Below are 18,539 nucleotides of genomic sequence, written 5' to 3' on the forward strand. Positions count from 1 at the left end.
TATGACTAATATTAGTAAGAAATTTTTCTCTTATCCTTTTAATTTACTTGGAGCCCCACAGAGACCACCTGGGAGGCTGAGGTTAGACATGCAGTCGTGATGCGGGTGTATAAAGCTGCAAACATGTAAACTTTTCACTTCTCAAAACTCATCTTTTTAAAAAAGCCTTTAATTCATGCTAGCACACTGTTTTCTTTCCAAAATGTCTTATTGGTTATTATTTTATTTGCCTCATTAAAGTCCTGAAACGTGTTTTTTGTCTTCATAGCTTTGTTTTGTGCCTTATAAATAAAGTTTATTACTATTTTTTTTCCCCTGTCCTGTTCTGTTCTGTTCTGTTCTGCCCGACAACAGATTACTTCAGATACTCGGCTTTTAAGATGTGCAGATATGAGAAACAACAGACAGACAGACAGACAGGTAAACAGACAGGTTCAGTTCCAGTTCAGATGACGACATTTTCCACCTCGGTCTCATGAGATCAAACATTAATATGAACATCTGTTGAACACGTGGACACACACACACACACACACACACACACACACACACACTGCTGTTCTCCCCCAGTGAGCTGAAAGTGTGAATGGAGCTTCATTAGTAAGACACACAAACACATAAAGAGAGAGAATCTTTATCTGTTGATGAGTCACCAGCTGCCTGCAGCTCAAAGCTGAAATACGCACTGCTGCTACGCTCACACACACACACACACACACACACACATATACACACACACATATACACATATACACACACACACACACACACACACACACACACACACACACACACACACACACACACACACACACACACACACACACACACACACACACACACCTATAGCTCAGTGACTGTAATGGATCTATTTTCATTCATTCAATTTCTACTTTTGTCTTTTAACTTCTGGCTTCTTGTCGCATTCAACAAATATTGAACAGTCTCAGTCCTGAGCAGAGACACCTGAAGGGAGTTTAAATTCTACGTAAGTGAATACTTTACAGGTAGATAACAGTATTTGGACTATTTTAGACCAAATAAAAAGACATAAAGACTTCATTACTTCCTCACTAGAGCTTTATTGCTGGCAGTGTGCAGAGTTTATGACCGGTAAAAAGTGTGTATTTCTAACATTTTCAGATAAAATTGGAGGAGTAAGTGTTCCTTAAGCGGCTGAGAAATTCTACTTCTCAGGCTAAATAAACCGTTTAATAATACAAAAGGATTAAGTGAAAAATGCATTGTCACAATCTGAAAACAGCTCATGTAGTTGTATTTGTGAGAATGAAGAGGCTCCAGTTCGTTTGTGTGGACTACCTTCTGGTTTTGTTAACGTGCATTAGGGTTCAGCACTTTAGTTTTGTATTTTGTATCAGGTTTGGTTAATGGAAAGGGTTTGTTACCTTCCTGTTTGTGACATGTAGTCAGGGAGTTGGCCTTGACACACATACATTTGTCATTTTGTACCGTGCTATCCCACATGATTTTTGCTCTGTCCCATCTCTGCTTACACCACTATGTTCTTGTCTCCTTATTGGTCTTAAAGATGCTTCCTCCGGTACCAAGGTTGCGGACATCTGAGGTTCGACAAGGTGACACTTGCGGTATAGGTGGAATTCTGTGTCAGAGATTGGTGGGATATGTATTTTGTCTTCAGTATTGTGCATTTCAACTGTTTAGCTAAAAGGGACTAGGTGGCTCACTGTGGAAGGCCAGTTTTAACTGTATTAACCTTGTTTTTGGTTCTAGAGTTCGTGGTGGAACCACGTCTTTATGGGGGGGCTGTGTTTAGTTTCTTTTATCTTTAAGTTATGTACAATAAATCTATTTTTAGTTATAACTCATGTGTGGTCTCTCCCTTCCTTTGTCCAGCTTTGAGCCGGGTTGTGACAGGAAGTACAGGAGGACACACAGTAGACCTCGTGTTACTTCGTGCGTTGTCAGATTAACGGAGACTGAAAGTTCCTTCATTCCAACAGACGGTGAATGACAGACAGTCAGAGACTCGTTGGGTTTGAGGCCATCAGATTACAGATATGTTGGATTTTTTCCAAACTCTGCAATGAAACTGGAACGTCAGTACAAGCAGACACATGGATGGCAAGAGCTCCATCATAAACAAAATATGTTATTATGACAGAAAGGACAAATGTTCAAATTCCCTCCAAAATCATTATGAAGGGGCTTTGCTGTTCATGATCATGTAAATACTTGACATTCACCATTGTTGGAGCATTTCACTCTGCATGAGAACCGAACTTCACATTTTGGTCATGATAACTGCTTTAGGTGGATTTTTTTTTTTTTTTGCCAAAATAGTGGAGCCATACACTTCATTTTTCCATTTTTCACTTTGCTGAAACTCTTGTTTTTAATGGTAGAGGTGCTTTATTTTGCATTTAAAAGGATTTGGCTGTTGATTTTCTATATTTTTCTTACTGCCAACAAATCTTATGTGCAGATCCAAACCAACAATGAACTGATCTTTTAACAAGTGTGTGTATCTAAAGTCTGATATATCTTATTCCTCCGTTGTTGTCCAGAAACTTATTAAAAACACATCAGTGAGTCACATCGCTGCACTGGGTGACATGTTCCTTAATTATGAAGAGTTTGATCACGTTAGTTTGTTTAGAAACGGCTCCAAAGACTAATAACAGCATCATGTTTTCAGTCATCAGAGAGTAGTTCTGTGTAAGGCAGACGCTACTGAGCATGTGCAAGAACCTGGGTCTGTTTGCAGCTTCACTAGCTTGTTGTGCTACATATCACAACCTCTGGACTTTACATTGTAAATGTCTTACTAAGTAACTTTTTAAGAACTTCTCTCTTACTTAAGAACTTCATAACAACCTAACAAACGTGCTTAAACTCTTCTGGATGAGGAGACATGTCATCCAGTGCAGCATTGTGGCTCACTGACGTGTTTTTAATAGTTTTTGGGCAACAACGGAGGTCTACAGCACAGAGGATTAAGATATATCAGGCTTTGGATACACACACAATACTTGTTAGTAGATCATTTCATTGTTTGGCTCTGCACATGAGATTTGTTGACAATAAGAGAAATACAGAAAATCGTCAGCCAAATCCTTTGATCCCTTTCAACAAGCAGAAAAATACTAAAATATTCAAAATCCTAAATGGTGAACAATGAGAGCCTTAAATTTATACTGACGTTCAGGACCTGAATATATGCAAAGCCAAAAGCAGGTTTGTGTCTGGTACTTTTCCACGGCAGTGCAAGGTTTTGAATATGAGAGAGACTGGAATTAACACACACACACACACACACACACACACACAGACACACAGAAAACAGCTTCATTTGCATCAGCTGAATTAAAACAGGATTACAACTATTCAAACAGTCAAATATTAGAGAATTTCATTGTGATGTTCAAGAATGCAAAAAAAAAAAAAGCCTCCCGTTACTGCGGCAACACACAGTCTGAATACAGATGACACGGGTATTAGTTTGAATTACAGCTAAATTCTACAATCTTCAAGGATATTTGAGCAACTGCAAAACAGTCACTTGCTTTGTTGTTGTTTTAATGGAGAGGCATGCCGTCTGTAACACACACACACACACACACACACACACAGTCGGTCCATCTGTCTCTCTGACAGCCTCTAACCAAACACTTCACTCAAATCAGACAGACAGACGGACAACGTGTCTGATACCTTACATTATTAATGACATCACTGATGATGTCACCACCAGCTGAGCCAGACTGACGCGGGAAAAGAAAAGAAAAAAAAAAATCCCAGCGATCGTATTGGATGAACGAGCTGGCAGTGACGTCCGATTGGCTTCTGTAACGATTGATGCTTCGTCATCCAAGTATGATGTGTGTGTGTGTGTGTGTGTGTGTGTGTGTCTGTGTGAGGTCAGTCATTGACTTCTATGACTTTGATGCCTCCCAACAAACAGCAGGAGTCTTTAGAGTCTCTCCTCCTCCTCCTCCTCGTCAACAGCCAAACAAACACCTGATTGGACGACGGGTTAGTAAAGTTGCTGTAAACAAACAAACTTCTATCAGCCTCCAGTTGTGCAGTTTATCTTTTGTTCTACTGGGTCACATCTGGAGGGAAACCTGCTGGAGTGCTTCATAGCACAAAACAGGAAGAGGGTGCCATTCAAACTCAGACAGAGCTGTAAACGGCTGAATCCAAACGTCCAACCTCCGGACTTACGGACTTAGCCCTCACGCCTCTCAGTCATGCTCACCGTGACATGTTCCTCAGCATCACATCAAGTCTGCGAGGGCGCCGGGCTGTGAGGGGATAAACATGCGCTCTGAGACGGGACTTCAGACCTCAAGTGTTTTTCTGAACGGTTCTTAATGGTTTAATTTTGGTAACTTTTGCATGACGTATGCAGGTCTGCTGCTTTACGCAGTTCAGTCAGATTCTCTCATGAACAGCTAAACACTGTTAATTATTTTATATTCACATAAATCCTCAACTTTGCCTGTCTAGCATTCCCTCTTTTTGTTACTATACTTCCACCTGCAGCTCAACAGGGAAACACAAAGAGGGAATTTGATGCTAAAAAGACTGTAAATGTCTCAGATATCCACTTGATATGACTAACTCAGACTGTTGAAGCCTCATATAAGCTTCACATCAACTTTTAAATGACAAAACTGATTTTGGCCTCCATCACTTACATTGAAAGCACATTTCAAGGATCTTTTAATATCCAGTATGAACAGGAGGAATGATTACAGCGAGGAAAACCTCTTCCACTGTTACTATGGACACCTGACTGTTGTTTTAAGACTGACCCATCCTTGAATGTTGTCCTATTAAAAAGATAAAACTGCACTTCAGCCTTTTAACTCTGAAAATTGTGTTTGTACTTTCATTTAAGTTTAAACTTTTCTAATTTTCTCTTTGCGTTAATTCCACTTATTGCTGCAGGATGAATTTGGCACTAAAAACTAAAGTCCTCATATTACTGCATGTTCAACTGATAGAGTTATTTGAATTTTTAAAAAAAAATTGTGACTCTAATGAATAAAAATCTCCAATCTATACAGCACCAAACATATTGTGCTCATAAAGAAAAACCCTGCAGGTCAGCGAGTGCAGTTTTGAAAATGCTGGAACGAAAGCACTGAAATGCATCACTCCCTGAAGTTTCAGCGGCGAGGAAAAAAAAAGGAGATGAATGAGTCCTATTAGAGCGCAGCCGCTTTAGAGGGAAAGTGATATTCAGCTGAGGAGGTGATGAAGGTGAGAGGAAGTTAAGACTATTAGAACCAAGACTGATTAAAATAACGTCTGTGTCCTGAGACAAAGTTAATCATCGCCTCTGCTCCTCAGCCGAGGACACACACACACACACACACACACACGAGCCTGAAACCTGAGCTTACATGGCCGCTGCGTGACCACATTAAGCGTCATTTTCTGTTGTACTGTACCGACGGTGTTAATCATCTCGTCCTCCCGCCGGGAACGACTTTGAGTTCGGAACGTGGATTAAAAGCACACAGGGATGGAAACGGTAGAGGCAAGCGGCCATTAGATGAAGTGATTCTGCAACCTGACACTAAACTCTTGACTGAATATATGAATGAAAAAAAAATGGGTTTTTTTTCCAGCACTATTAAGATCATATTCAGCAAAGGAGATGACAAGCTGGGAGAAAAGGAAATTGAGCAGGTATAAAAATCTCCAAACAAAAGTAAATTGGCTTCAAAATAAGTTATTATTGATTTTTTTTTTGTTCTTGGGAAACTTGGGAGTGACACAACAAGCTGTAAAAACATGTCACAGTATAAAGTTGAAATGCCAAACATATTACAAACAGTTGATTAACACGTATCCAGCAGACACAGAGCAACATTAGCATGAATTTATTTCCGGCTGATGAATGAAAGGTCCAATATTCACTCAACTTTTAGCTCTGTTTTTGGTCTCCACCAACTCCTGAGAAAAATATCTGGTTCTTTAACTGCTAGATGTTCCACCTCCTCCACCGGCTAGTCTCTAACTTTGCCTTTCTGCTGATTGCTACTGGGCAGGAAGCTGAGAATGAACCCAAACAGTGAAGCTGAAAGATGCTAAAAAGGTTCTGTAGAGTTGAGGGAACCACAGAGTTGGTGCTAATTCTGTGTAAGTTTGAATCTATGAGCGATATCTTTCATTGTATTATTAGGGACCGAGCCCAAAAGGCATCTTTCATAGATGACTTATGACACTATGCTGAAAAAAAGTTGTTAAAAACTTTGTAATAACTCAAACAGTTTGGATTTTATAAGCCCTGAAAGTGTCAGTGCCACATCATACCTTACAATGTAAACCAATGGGGAGGCATGAACTTTGTGTCAAACAGAGGCTTCTGACGTCTAAACTATAAGTCTGACCACTTTGAAACCTGTATCAATGGATTCGCCACGAAATTTCCTACTCAAATATGATTTTTAATGTTAGATTTGGCCAAAGTCATGGGATTTATGAAGAGATTTCACAAGAAGCGTCCTCTAAAATCCTCCTCTCCAACTGCTCCTGGTGATGTCACTCCCTCAGTGCTGTGAAACATTCCGCAATACACACTCATTATAAAATCACAGGAGGAGCAAGAAAAGACTTTAAGACTCACACTCTAATATCTCAAAAACAATAAAAGATAGAAAACACATGTAAATTCAAGATTTGTAGGTCAAAGTCTCGTGACTCATTTAAAGTTCAAATGAGGTCTGTATCTAAAACTATGTGGAAGCAGTAAATGTTCAAAAAGATGTGGGTTCGCTCACACTCTCCATTCAAATATATGAGTATTTTTCTGTGTCCAGCTGCAGTTACTTATTGTCTCTACACACCTGACAGTACACATGTCAATCAAGCTTTCAAAATAAAAGCACACCAAACTTGTAAGAAATATCCCTCATTTTTAAAAAGCAAAATGATCTGATCCCGACGGGCCAGAGTGCGAGGTCCCGACCAACGCTGCTTGCAGCTTTAATTCTTTTTTTTGAGTTCGTAATATAAAAATATGTGCAGCTTTAACTCTAAAAAAAAAAAACTGATTTCTTTTGCACACACAACACAACACAATATTTACATATTTTCATTTTTTGAGTTGATACGGCGAACTTGTTTGCAACCATGGGCTTATTCACACATCTAGCAGATACGGAGCAACATTCGCTCTCCTTTTAGCCTCCGTTTTGGTCTCCACCTCCTGAGATCTGGCTCTAACTCGTCTGTCCGCTGAGACTAAATCTTCTAATTGAGTTTGAGTTTATGAATATAAAAGGACGTCATGCAGGACATCAGCAAGTCTGACCTCAGTTACAGCAGCACTGTCCTCAGAACCAGCTGGCCTGTCAGCATCACAGTGTCTTCATCAGGTTAATTAATGACAGAAATACCATCAAAACTATTGATCTGTTCAGAGGGCAATGTGGTTTTTAAAGTAGATTACATGAGAAGCATTGAGCATGTCCCTCCAGCACATTTTCCCCCATCCTCCTCCTCCTCCTCCTCCTCCTCCTCCTCCTCCATGTCCTCAGAGTCTGTCTATTGTCTCCTCCGGACAAAAGAAAGCAGGCAGCGAACAAACAGTCTTTCTGTCCTCCTCAGATAGAGAGAGAGAGAGAGGACAGACGTAGAGAGAGAGAGAGAGGAAGGGAGGGAGGATACCTGAGCTCAACTATCTAATTATGTAGAGGAGTTAGAAAAGAGGAAATGGAAAAGGGAGACAGTGAGAATATCTGGAGGGTGTATAGTTTACAAATCCTCCCTAAAATAACTGCCAGAAGGGAAAAGAGAGTCACAGAGAACATTTTTATTACTGTTGACACACACTTGACTTCCCTGTACTCCAAACCCATTGGTTCCAACTGAAATACAGAGTTTAATTTAGAGCTGCAATGAAAACTGGCAACTATTTTGCCAATCGTTTAGTCGTTCTTTCAGTAAAAATATCAAATATTTGCTTCTCAAATGTGATTATATGAAGCGTCAGTGTGTCATACATGATAGTAAATTGAATATATTTAGATTTCAGACTGTTGATCAGACAAAACAAGACATTTTTCACCATTTACTGACATTTTATAGCCTGGACAATTAATCAATAATGAAAATAATCGTTAGTTGCAGCCATGAATACTTTCAGTAATTTCCTAAAACAGCTGGTCACTGTAGTTAGGAAATAGTGCATTTGTTGGGGACTATTTTCAACAGCGGATTAACCCGCATTTGTTGCTCCAGTGAGTATTTCTGGCAGCAGGATGGCATGTGTGTGAAGGTAATGAATGATGGTAATGAAGGAACATGGAGTTGGTTTTATATAAATATTCTCAAGAAGTCATGACATTACACAGAGCTCCAGTAAAGAAAAATACACAAAAGAGCTCCATATTTGTAGATTTATGACACTTTATAAATTCTCCCAATCTAATGTGGTTAATCTAAGTATGTGTCTCCTCGCTCCACACAAACTTTGAGTGATGTTTTTAAATCAGCTGCTCTATTTATTCTGTATATTTTAACCCGTTTCAAATGCAGAAACTTTGAGTCTGTCCTCGTAAGAAGAAAAACCGACACAATAGGTCGTCATGTCAGTCGCTCAAAAACAAAATATAGTTACATTTGAGTGACAGATGCCATCTAGCAGCTGTAGTGCAGCTCAGATGACACCTAAACTTAACCCTGCGGTTAGTATAGTTGCCACGACGACCAAAGGTGGCCTACCTTTAAGAAACTTTAACCCACACCAAGGTTTCTCTATCCTTAAAGTGATCATTGTAACCCGAACCATGATCTTTCCCTGAACCTAACCAGACCTGAACCACAGCGCCGTCACACGATTAAACATCATTACTGCTGATAGAGGCGCCAGAGTAGAAAAAACGCTCCTATGTGTCGTTCTGGAGTCACATGATCAAATGCACATATTTAATCATTTAATTTGCAGGACTTGTTGAACTTTTTTCAGAGCAGAAGAAGCATTTTAGGAACTCAGGAGCCTCCAGAAGTGCCAGGTTTAAAGTGAGTTACTGGTGTAAAGGAAGTTCCTGCTAGTGATGCGCCAATACTGGTGTATCAAATCAAATTTTGGAGGAAGAGAAGAAGAAGCCGGTTCTGAAAAATAATTATTTGAAAAATACGTTAATCAGCTTTTTACACACACACACACACACACACACTCTGCCAAGTGTAAAAGTGTTATTCTGGGTTTATATTCAGGTACTTTATGCTTGAATTCATAATGAAACAAATGTGGATGGAAACATATTACCGTAAGTAGTATAATACATACAACCAGGGAATTCTTTAGACTTGTGTTTCTAATCCACAAAGAAAAACGGCGGCGATGTTTCTGAAGTGTAAAAAAGAAGAAAGTTAATACAGTCTGGAAGGAAAATAAAGGAAACTATTTCACAGTAAATGTAATATGATCCGTTCAGTTCCTCCTGTGTGTGTGAGAAGCAGAACAATGCAGTTCCAGTGAAATAAGAACCTGTTTGCTTCTCTGTGGGCTCAAATTAAAAAGAATACAAAAAGTTGTTCAAGGACACCGAGTGAGATTTGAGCTTTACTGCCTTTATTGTTTTAATGGCTTGAACAGTAAATCTGGATATGAGTATACTCTGAGTCTCACAGTACTGAAAACTTAAGAGCTTCAGGTTTATGCTGAATACCATTTCCTAACGTTAATTATAGCTGTTGATTTAGCTGCCATGAAATGTTTCTATCTTTCTTCTTCTTCTTTCAGTGCAACAGCTGCACTCAGTGTGGATTCACAGCAGGAACGACGGATTCAAACAGAGAACCAGAGTCTGGACTATTCAGTCACTCCATTACTTCTTCTTACTGGTTTTAACAGACACATCACCCTGATCCTGGCTTCTCTCCATTGGCTCCCTGTTCGTTTTAGAATTGATTTTAAGATTTTACTGATCACTTTAAAAGCACGTCTTGGTCTGAAGCTCCAAGCTACATAACAGATATGTTGACCCCCGTACGAGCCAGCCCGCAGCCTTAGATCCTCAGGTGGGGCCCTTCTGGCTGCTCCAAAGTCGAGGCTTAAATCTAAAGGTGCTTTTTCCATCAGGACCCCTCGACTCTGGAACGACCTGCCTGAGGAGATAAGGCTCGCAGAATCAGTTACTTCTTTTAAAATCACTTCTTAAAACCCATTTCTACAGACTTGCTTTTATGTAATGTTGTCTTTAGATCATCTTTCTTTTAAACTTTTTATCATCTCTTTATTGTCTTTCTTTGCCTTCGGCTGCCATCTTTTTAAGGTCAAATCTGTTTTTGTTTTCTGTTTCATGTCTTTGCTTTGCATTGTACTGCTTTTGCTTTATCTGTCAAACTCTATTTTTAAAAAAGGTGCTATATAAATAAAGATAGTATTATTACTGTACTAATCTGAGCCTGATTTAGTCAGGAAGGAAGGTGAAACATTTCTAACTGGTGACCATAACACTAACTTATTATACAATTACTCAGGAGACTGTAGTTCTGAGTTTGAGAACATTGGTTCAACATTTAAATGAGTATTTATGAAGACAAAATATTGCCTGAAGCAAAAAATCTGAATCGCTTTGTTCAGATATTCAAATAAAGTCTGGTGTGACGCTCGTTGACAGCGGTTTCCATGACTACGAAAAACAACCGAACCAATCAGAGCTTAAAAATTTAAACGTCACCTTCCAAACATTCACAAATATGGCGACAAGCATGGATGATAAACTGTGCAGGTGGTTGTACGTCGACTTATAGACATACAACCAGTCACTGCTGATTGGTCAGAGCAAAATTACCCCCCCCCCTCCCTTCTACACACACATACACACAGAAGACAGCGAACATGAACACAACAGATTGAAGAGAAACAAAACGGACGCTCGGTCTGATTGTTGAAGCTGAGAATAAACCAAGCTGCCACGGTTCGAGGCTTTGTTTACAGTTATTATGCTCCATTCTTAAAAAATGAATGAGGCAATGATGTGTTCATTTAAAAAAGCTTTAATAGAGCATGTAGACTGACTCTGAGGAACAAACAAACACGCTCTTCATCGCTTTATAAATCACAATAATTAGATTTGCCCTGAGGAAGTTCTTAGTGCGAGCCAGTGGATTTATGCCAGCTGTGAGCTGTATGTAAAGACTATCGTGGCCTTAAAATAACCACCACATACTTTCTGCTTCACTTTCTATTTTTGAGAAACATTTAAACCCCCTAAAGTATTCTTCTTAAAACATCACAACAGAACGAAAACAGCAGTCTAACAGTTTTCAGTCTTGATTTAAAAAAAGCACACCAGACAAGACAGTTAGGACTTTAAAATCCATGCTCAGTGATTATGTCAAGTTTGGTTTCAGGCTAAACGGGACTGAAATTTCTAAAAAGGTGTCGGAAGAGCCTTTTTTTTTTTTTTTTTTTTTTTTTTTTTTTACTGCAAAGATCTTAATCTCATGACCCAAATACGTTAACGTTTCTCTGGAGATTTGAATGTTAAATTAACTAAGCTGGAAGTGGTGTCACGAGGCAGCAGAGTGCAGTGAATTATATGGACTGAAAGAGGGAAAGTGTTCGGGATAAAAGCAGAGAGGATAAACGGAGAGAAGAAGAGGACGCCGACTTAAAAACCAGACAGCGGAGGGGAGAGAGAGAGAGAGAGAGAGAGAGAGCGAGAGCGTGACGACACATTTGAGACTCTGATAAGGAGATTTCAGTCTGAAGACTAAATTAATGTAAATGGCTTTAACTACATCTGACATTAACAGGTGTTGTTTTTTATTGCCGTGTTATCTCTAGAACGACAGAAAGTCAGTTTGTCCAACACTTTGGTTTAAAAGATTTCTTCATAATCATTACAAAAAAATCATAAAAAACACATTTGTTTCCCTAAATGCTAAACGAGTTAAACTAAATTCTCCTACGTCAAACCTAGACATTATATTTCTATTAAATATACAACTTAATGAAGATTCACCAAGAAAACTGCTGCCTGTGTGCACCGACAGAGGAGACTGTGGGTGAATTATCTCCAAGGGATGAATAAAGTTGTTTATAAAGGTGCTAAAAAAAAAAAAAAAAATATATATATATATATATATATATATATATATATATATATATATATATATATATACACACACACACACACACACGTTTCACTGAAGAGAAATATCATTTTAATCAGTTTTCTTTTATGTGAAACAAACGACCCAAGAGGAAAATCTGCTGCGCTGAGGCACAAGGCAAAAATTTAATTTAAACCAAACCCTGACCACAGAGCTGGAGCAGAGGCTTTGTTTGGACTGGTTTGATTACATGGACCCATTTTACAATAGAAGCCACACTGGGCTTAGTTTGGCCCTGCAAAACCAGGATAGCCTGATTCGTAGCAAGGCTCCCGCTTACTGGAGAAGCCGAGCTAGTGTCGTTTGGCCCCGTTTCAGAGTCAAGGCCTCCGTTGGCTCCGTTATACAACTGAAACCAGACTAAAGCTCTCGGTCTCCGGGGCAGCTTGCTCACTGGGAGCCATGCTGGGCCTGTTTGGCCTCATTTGGCTCTTGAGTGGAAACCAGGATAGTCCTGTTTCACCCTAAGTGCTGATGAGCTGTGTGGGTAAACCACACTGGCCCTGTAACAAAAACCAGGCCCCTTGCAAGGGAGAAGCAGGTCAGCGGCACTGTTTGGCTCTTCAGTAAAAGCAGTCCAGCAAACAAGTGTGATGGAAAAGGTGACAATTCAGAAATCTTCAGGTGTGGTGGAGCGCTGACACCCCCCCTCACCAACAAATCTTCACACCCACACAAATCAAGGAAGGAGCTATACTTTTCATTCATTGCATTTTGCAGAAAGATAAAGAGTCTGCCGCTACGAGACCGACATCGCTCTCCTCCAAAAACACAATCCCATCATTCATCTCAATGAGGCCAAACAGAAAACTCCTTCGCCACAACATACTGCACTGAGGCTGCAACATGCTTTCTAAGCTGCATGCAGGTGAACGTGTGCACAGTTTGCATAGTTTCCTTTATATATGTACACATTTCGAGTTAATGTTTGCATAGTTTTTCCCGCTTTGAATATGCATCCCAACAGAAGTGAGATCATCCATTCAGCACCGTAGGTCTGCACGCTGTGTCGTTGAGTTGTTGGGAGGTTTGCATGTGACCTACAGCTACCTGCGTTGACCCACAGAGACGTTTACATGACACATTTATCATAGTTCAAGCTTTGGACAATCAAATATGTGCAATCACATAGAAAAATCCTGTCTAAACTGGACTTCCTGAGTCATATCTCATCTTCTCACCCGTACATGATGCAACTTCTGAACATAGTGCTCTTTTCAGTCTAAACGTGACCTTCAACCTTGTAAAAGAAACCAAGCTGACCCTTTCTGGCCTCGATTGACCCTGTCTGGTCCTGCACTGGCGGCGGCGGGCTGAGTGTCAGTGTGTTTCTTTGCAGACTTGCTGCATTTAACACAGCAGCCATAAAGCTGAAGGAAGCAAGGTGTTTAATGGTGTAATAACATTACGTGTTGTTATGGCCATCGGAGGAGACATTAGCCTGCAGATGTTAGCTAGTTAAGAATCAACCCGTCCTGCCACCTCAGAGGGTGGAGCCTGAGGACATGATGAAGCCACTAGCAACAGTAATAAAAAATACATTACCACCTTCAAAACACTCCCATCAACTCAGAACCTGTTCTGTTTCCTCTTAAATGCAACTTGTTTATTGCTCTTCTTCTTTTCACCTTCTCTCTCACTACAAACTCTTTATGTCTCCTTCCTCTTCCTCTCACTTCATCACTATTTATTATTACATCTTTGAGCAGATTCAAGTATTTTCCTCCAAACTGTGTAAGAAGATGAACAGTCACAGCAGTTATTAGCAACATAAATCTCAACAAAATAGTGTTTGAACACTGTCAGAATCTACTCAGTCTAGTTGTCACTGGTCACAATTTGAAGCAGTCAAATGAGAAGTGACGTTCAAAACAATGAGAACTTTTTTTTGAACGTTCATTGTTGTATTGTCAGGTGGGAACTGGGTCAAACTGATCTCTCAACATAATTCAGCCTCTCAGGTAACACTAAACATCCACCACAGGTCAGGTCGCGGGCTGTAGTGAAACTGTAGCTACAGTTATGTGATACGTGACACGGTCACAATGTGAAAGCTGCAGGTTGGTTCACCTGAGCTCAGTGACATCATTAAGCTCAACCACTGACACAAGACTCCTCTACAATGTTAGATAGAAACACAGGAACACACTCAACCTCCACAAAGTAGTTGCCACATAGATAACCTGTTGTGTTGTGTGAAAACCCAAAACTTCTCTCTAGAATTCCATTTTGTTCCTCACAAGACATGAGGAAGAAATCTGAGGGTATCAAGTATAATTTAAGAGACTCGTTTGTAAAAAGTTTTCCCTTCAACACTTCCTGTGCAATGCACCAGACAGACAGTGCTGTGGTTAAAAAAAGAAAGAAACTCACACGTCACTCATATTCGCAGCAAATAAACATATCAATCATCATTGATTTGAAAAGCTCAGACAGTTTGAGCTCCTGTTAACAACAAACATCTCAACACATGTTGGATGGATTGTCAAGAAATTTGGAACTGATATTCATGGTGCCCAGAAGAGGAACCGTAATGACTTTGGTGATCTTGAATTTTTCTTGTACCACAAGCAGGTTGACATTTGTGGTTTTGAGTCAAATGTCTCAACAACTACTGGATGGGTTGTCAACTGGGACATCTGGCCTCACAGACACGACCACAAGTAACAAACTTTGGTGTCATTTTAGATTCTGATTCATTGACCAAAACTGCCTTTTATCATTTGCACAATATAACAAGAGTGAGACCTCTGCTGAACCAGCAAGATGCTGAAAAGCTTGTTCATGCTTTACTTTCTAGTCGTCTTGATTATCGCAGTGCACTATATACTGGCCGACCAAAAGCAGTCATTGCAAAACTGCAGACCAAACTACAGACGCTGCTGCCAGGGTTTTAACAAACACTAAAATGAGAGATCATATAACTCCTGTTTTACACAACCTGCACTGGCTCCTTGTATCTTTTAGAACTGTTTTTAAAGTCTTTCTCTTAGTTTTTAAAGGCATTAAATGGCCTCACCCCCTTTTATATCACCGACTCTCAATCGTTTTATGATCCTCCACAAACCCTAAGATCCTTTAACTGTTCCCAAGGTCACCACAAAAAACCTTTGAGGATGCTGCTTTTAGTCACAAAGCCCCAAAAATATGCAACACTCTGCCTTTAAATATTAGAGTTGCTGACTCAGTGGACAGTTTTAAATGACAACTCAAAACATATCTTTTTAATATAGAGTATGATTTTCTATATTTTTTTTTATATGCACTGTCTTCTCTTTCTCTCCAAAGCAAGTGTAAATTCTATTTTATAAATAATAAACTCATTTTCTCCCTTCCTCCTTTTATAAAGCACTTTGAGCTGCATTCTGTGCATGAAAGGTGCTATATAAATAAAGTTAAGTCATTTATTTATACATGTTCCCCTCAGGATGAATCGTAAAAACTTTGGTGATCCTCTGACTTTTAATGTAGCACATCATCATCATTTCTTAAGATCTCAAGGACATTTTCAAACCTTGTCTGGTCTGAATCAAGTGAGAACATTCACTCTGCTCATTGGTCGGATGTGTCTGAGGCGGGAGCAACAACATAAACACAGGAAGAAGGTCCTGAAGAAGGTCGTCTGGCCACATACAACGTTCTTCGATGTGCTAGTCCAGGTCGAACCTCAATTAATTCTCTGGCCAGCTGGTAGCAACTGTTGATTTTGCCCATCGGCATCCCAGCATGCAAAGCGCACCTGGCTACGGGAGCCATTTAGCTCAAACTTGCAGAGTACCTGTAGTTGGGTGGTATCGAGGTCAGATCACGTTCCCACAACAAACCAACCACTCCACAGTTTGTTTGTTTCACACCCGAGTATGACTGCTGCGTTCAGATCTGCCCAAATAAATCACACTGAGGGTGAAAACCAAGCAGGGTCCGATTCAACCGGACTAAAAAGTGTAGATCTGAAAAAACACCAAACACCTGCAGAACTAATAACACACCCATCAGCTTCAGTTGTGTCTTAGCAAGCCAATATTTGAATGCTAATACGCCCAATCATGGCTGCAACTAATGATTATTTTCATTATCGATTCAAAAAATCGAAAAAAAACCCCCAAAGACTGTCTGTTGTTTTTGTTTGATAAATGACTTAACTAATAGATTACCTGTGTTATTGTCAATTAATATTCTGCCGATTGATTGAATTGAGTGATTCAGCGCTAAATTCAAGTCAAAGTTGGTGACAGTTGAAAGCTCGCACTGCGTTTCAGATGCAAATGTTACAAGCAACAACACTTCTACTGATTGATCCCAGAAACTTTTGCAGCATTGTGGTGGAAGACAAAGCTGCGAACATGTGAAGGGTGCTGCACGTTCTTGATGTTTGATCAGAACTAACCGCAGGGATCAAAGTTTTTGTTTTTGGATCCACCAGAGACCAGAACCTGAGAGACGACATGAACTCACTGACACACGACGGCATGTTTAATCATTACTGGAGTTCAGGCGTGGCAGAGGATCAGTCTGCTGTCAGACGCCCAAAACAGGTCTGAGAGTTGTTCTGCTGCTACTGGGCAGAGAAGCTACTTCAGCATTAAGGTGGATCAATAATATTTCAACCTATATCTTATTTCAATGCCTCAATCGATCAAACTATGGTTGCTGTCAGCTGAAAAACATGTATCACCATGTTTGGTGATCTCTGGCTCATCAAACTGTTCAAACCCTGCTAGTTTCTCAGAGGTTCACATTTTGTTTCTGTATTTATATCTATTGAACATACACTGATCAAACATATCAATCAGTTACTTATTTAACATCTATAACTTTCTGCTGAAATGTGATTAATATATTTTAAAAAGTATTTAAAATATTGAGTTTGGTTCCCTCCCTGACTGCACCAGACAAGCACGCGTGACTGTCACATATTGTCACCATGGCAACATAGGCGCACACATGCACACACGCACGCACACTTGCAGTATAAATTCATACCCGTAGGCATGAAGGACACGGATACAGTGACAACCCTGTGTCAATGACTCTCCCTCTTTCACGCGCACGCACACAGGTAGCCTACAAAAAAACCGGTTCTTCAACTGCACAGCGTAAATTATCACCCTTAAAGTCTCACATTAGGATACATGTTTCCTGAAAAACAGCATGTGCTTAAAATGACAACAACAACAAGGCAGTTTCGGGTTTAAGTGACATTTGAAACTTAAGTTTTGAGGCGGAGTAAAAAGCTCAGATAGCTCAACACAGCCTCATAAAGCGGAGAACTGAATGACATTGTGTAGAAACTGTGAGCAGAGAAGTTAGAGGGAAAGTAAACCAGGTCTAATTAACACCTGGATGATGATTAACTTACCCGCTGATGGTTGAGCTCATCTCAGGAAACGTGACAAAGTAAAACGCTTCCGACTTTGTGAAAAAAAATATGAATCAAGCACTCAAAAATACTTCCGGTGATTGAGGTGAAGCTCCGGCTTGTGATCCTCTGATAACCGCTGGTTCATTAAGCTCATCTGCACAGGTGAACTGTGTTCAATCTGCAGCAGAAAATAACTATGTAGCAACTGAACAGCAACAGGTAACCCGAGACTACCTGCTGCAGGTAGTTTATAGGCCACGCCCCCTCCGAACCTGCCCCCGCACACACACACACAAACACACACACACACCTGCAGCTGTTCACCTGCATCACGCGACAGTTTTCTTCTTCTTTGAGTTTTATTGGCGCTTAGAAAACAACGAATTGGCGCGTTAGAGCCACTAACCGGTGTGGAGTGTTTACAATATTCATAAAAAACTCATCTTCTCAATCATATTAGTTAGTCTAAGATACTGAAAAACTCATTTCTTGAGTTGTTTTGTAGAATCTCTATTAGATCAAAATGTACTTTTATCTTTCTGAGGTTTTGAATTCTTTCTGCTTCACATTTCTGACCATTTAGAGCAACATGCTCTAAACGGTCTTCTTGCACACAGTTTTCACATCCACCTGTGTTATCTTTACCTGTTTTTAAACGATGTACTGTTTGGTCCAGTGTGTCCAAACCTCTTGATATTACTGCCTCATCTCTCTCACTTTCCTTTAAACTCTGTAAACCATCGTCCTTCCCTTCAGTCTCCGCTTAATAACGCTCTCCATTTCTGTCTTGCTGAAGCTAACTGCCAAATCAATGTGATTATTTTTTTTGTGGCCTCCTTTTCAACCTTATTATGTGCTGCTACCCATAAAAACATTACTGTAAGACCCATCGTTTGAATTCTGTATAATTTGTTGTACTTCTATCAAAATGTCTGTTCTGCTGTCTGAATGACTGCGCTGTAAACTGGCTGGTGATGAGTTTGAATCAGAACAAATGATGCTCTCACTGGTCTTCTATCCTCTATCCACAGCACTGCTAACAAGCATTTCT

At 39.9% G+C, this 18,539-nt stretch overlaps 1 protein-coding gene across 2 annotated transcripts in view; it reads right to left on the bottom strand.

Moving 5' to 3' along the window:
• Positions 1-17,749, bottom strand: part of si:ch211-137a8.2 (uncharacterized protein LOC777613 homolog) — a 39,614-nt gene extending 21,865 nt beyond the window's left edge. The window contains exon 1 of one of the 2 annotated variants that reach the window (XM_042413208.1): positions 17,486-17,749. The gene's annotated coding sequence lies outside the window, so the exon portion shown is untranslated. The remainder of the gene's footprint in view (positions 1-17,485) is intronic. The other variant, XM_042413209.1, reaches the window with a different exon arrangement.
• Positions 17,750-18,539: the final 790 nt, after the last annotated feature.

The sequence above is a fragment of the Thunnus maccoyii genome, chromosome 6 (assembly GCF_910596095.1).
Source record: "Thunnus maccoyii chromosome 6, fThuMac1.1, whole genome shotgun sequence".
Lineage (NCBI taxonomy): Eukaryota > Metazoa > Chordata > Actinopteri > Scombriformes > Scombridae > Thunnus > Thunnus maccoyii.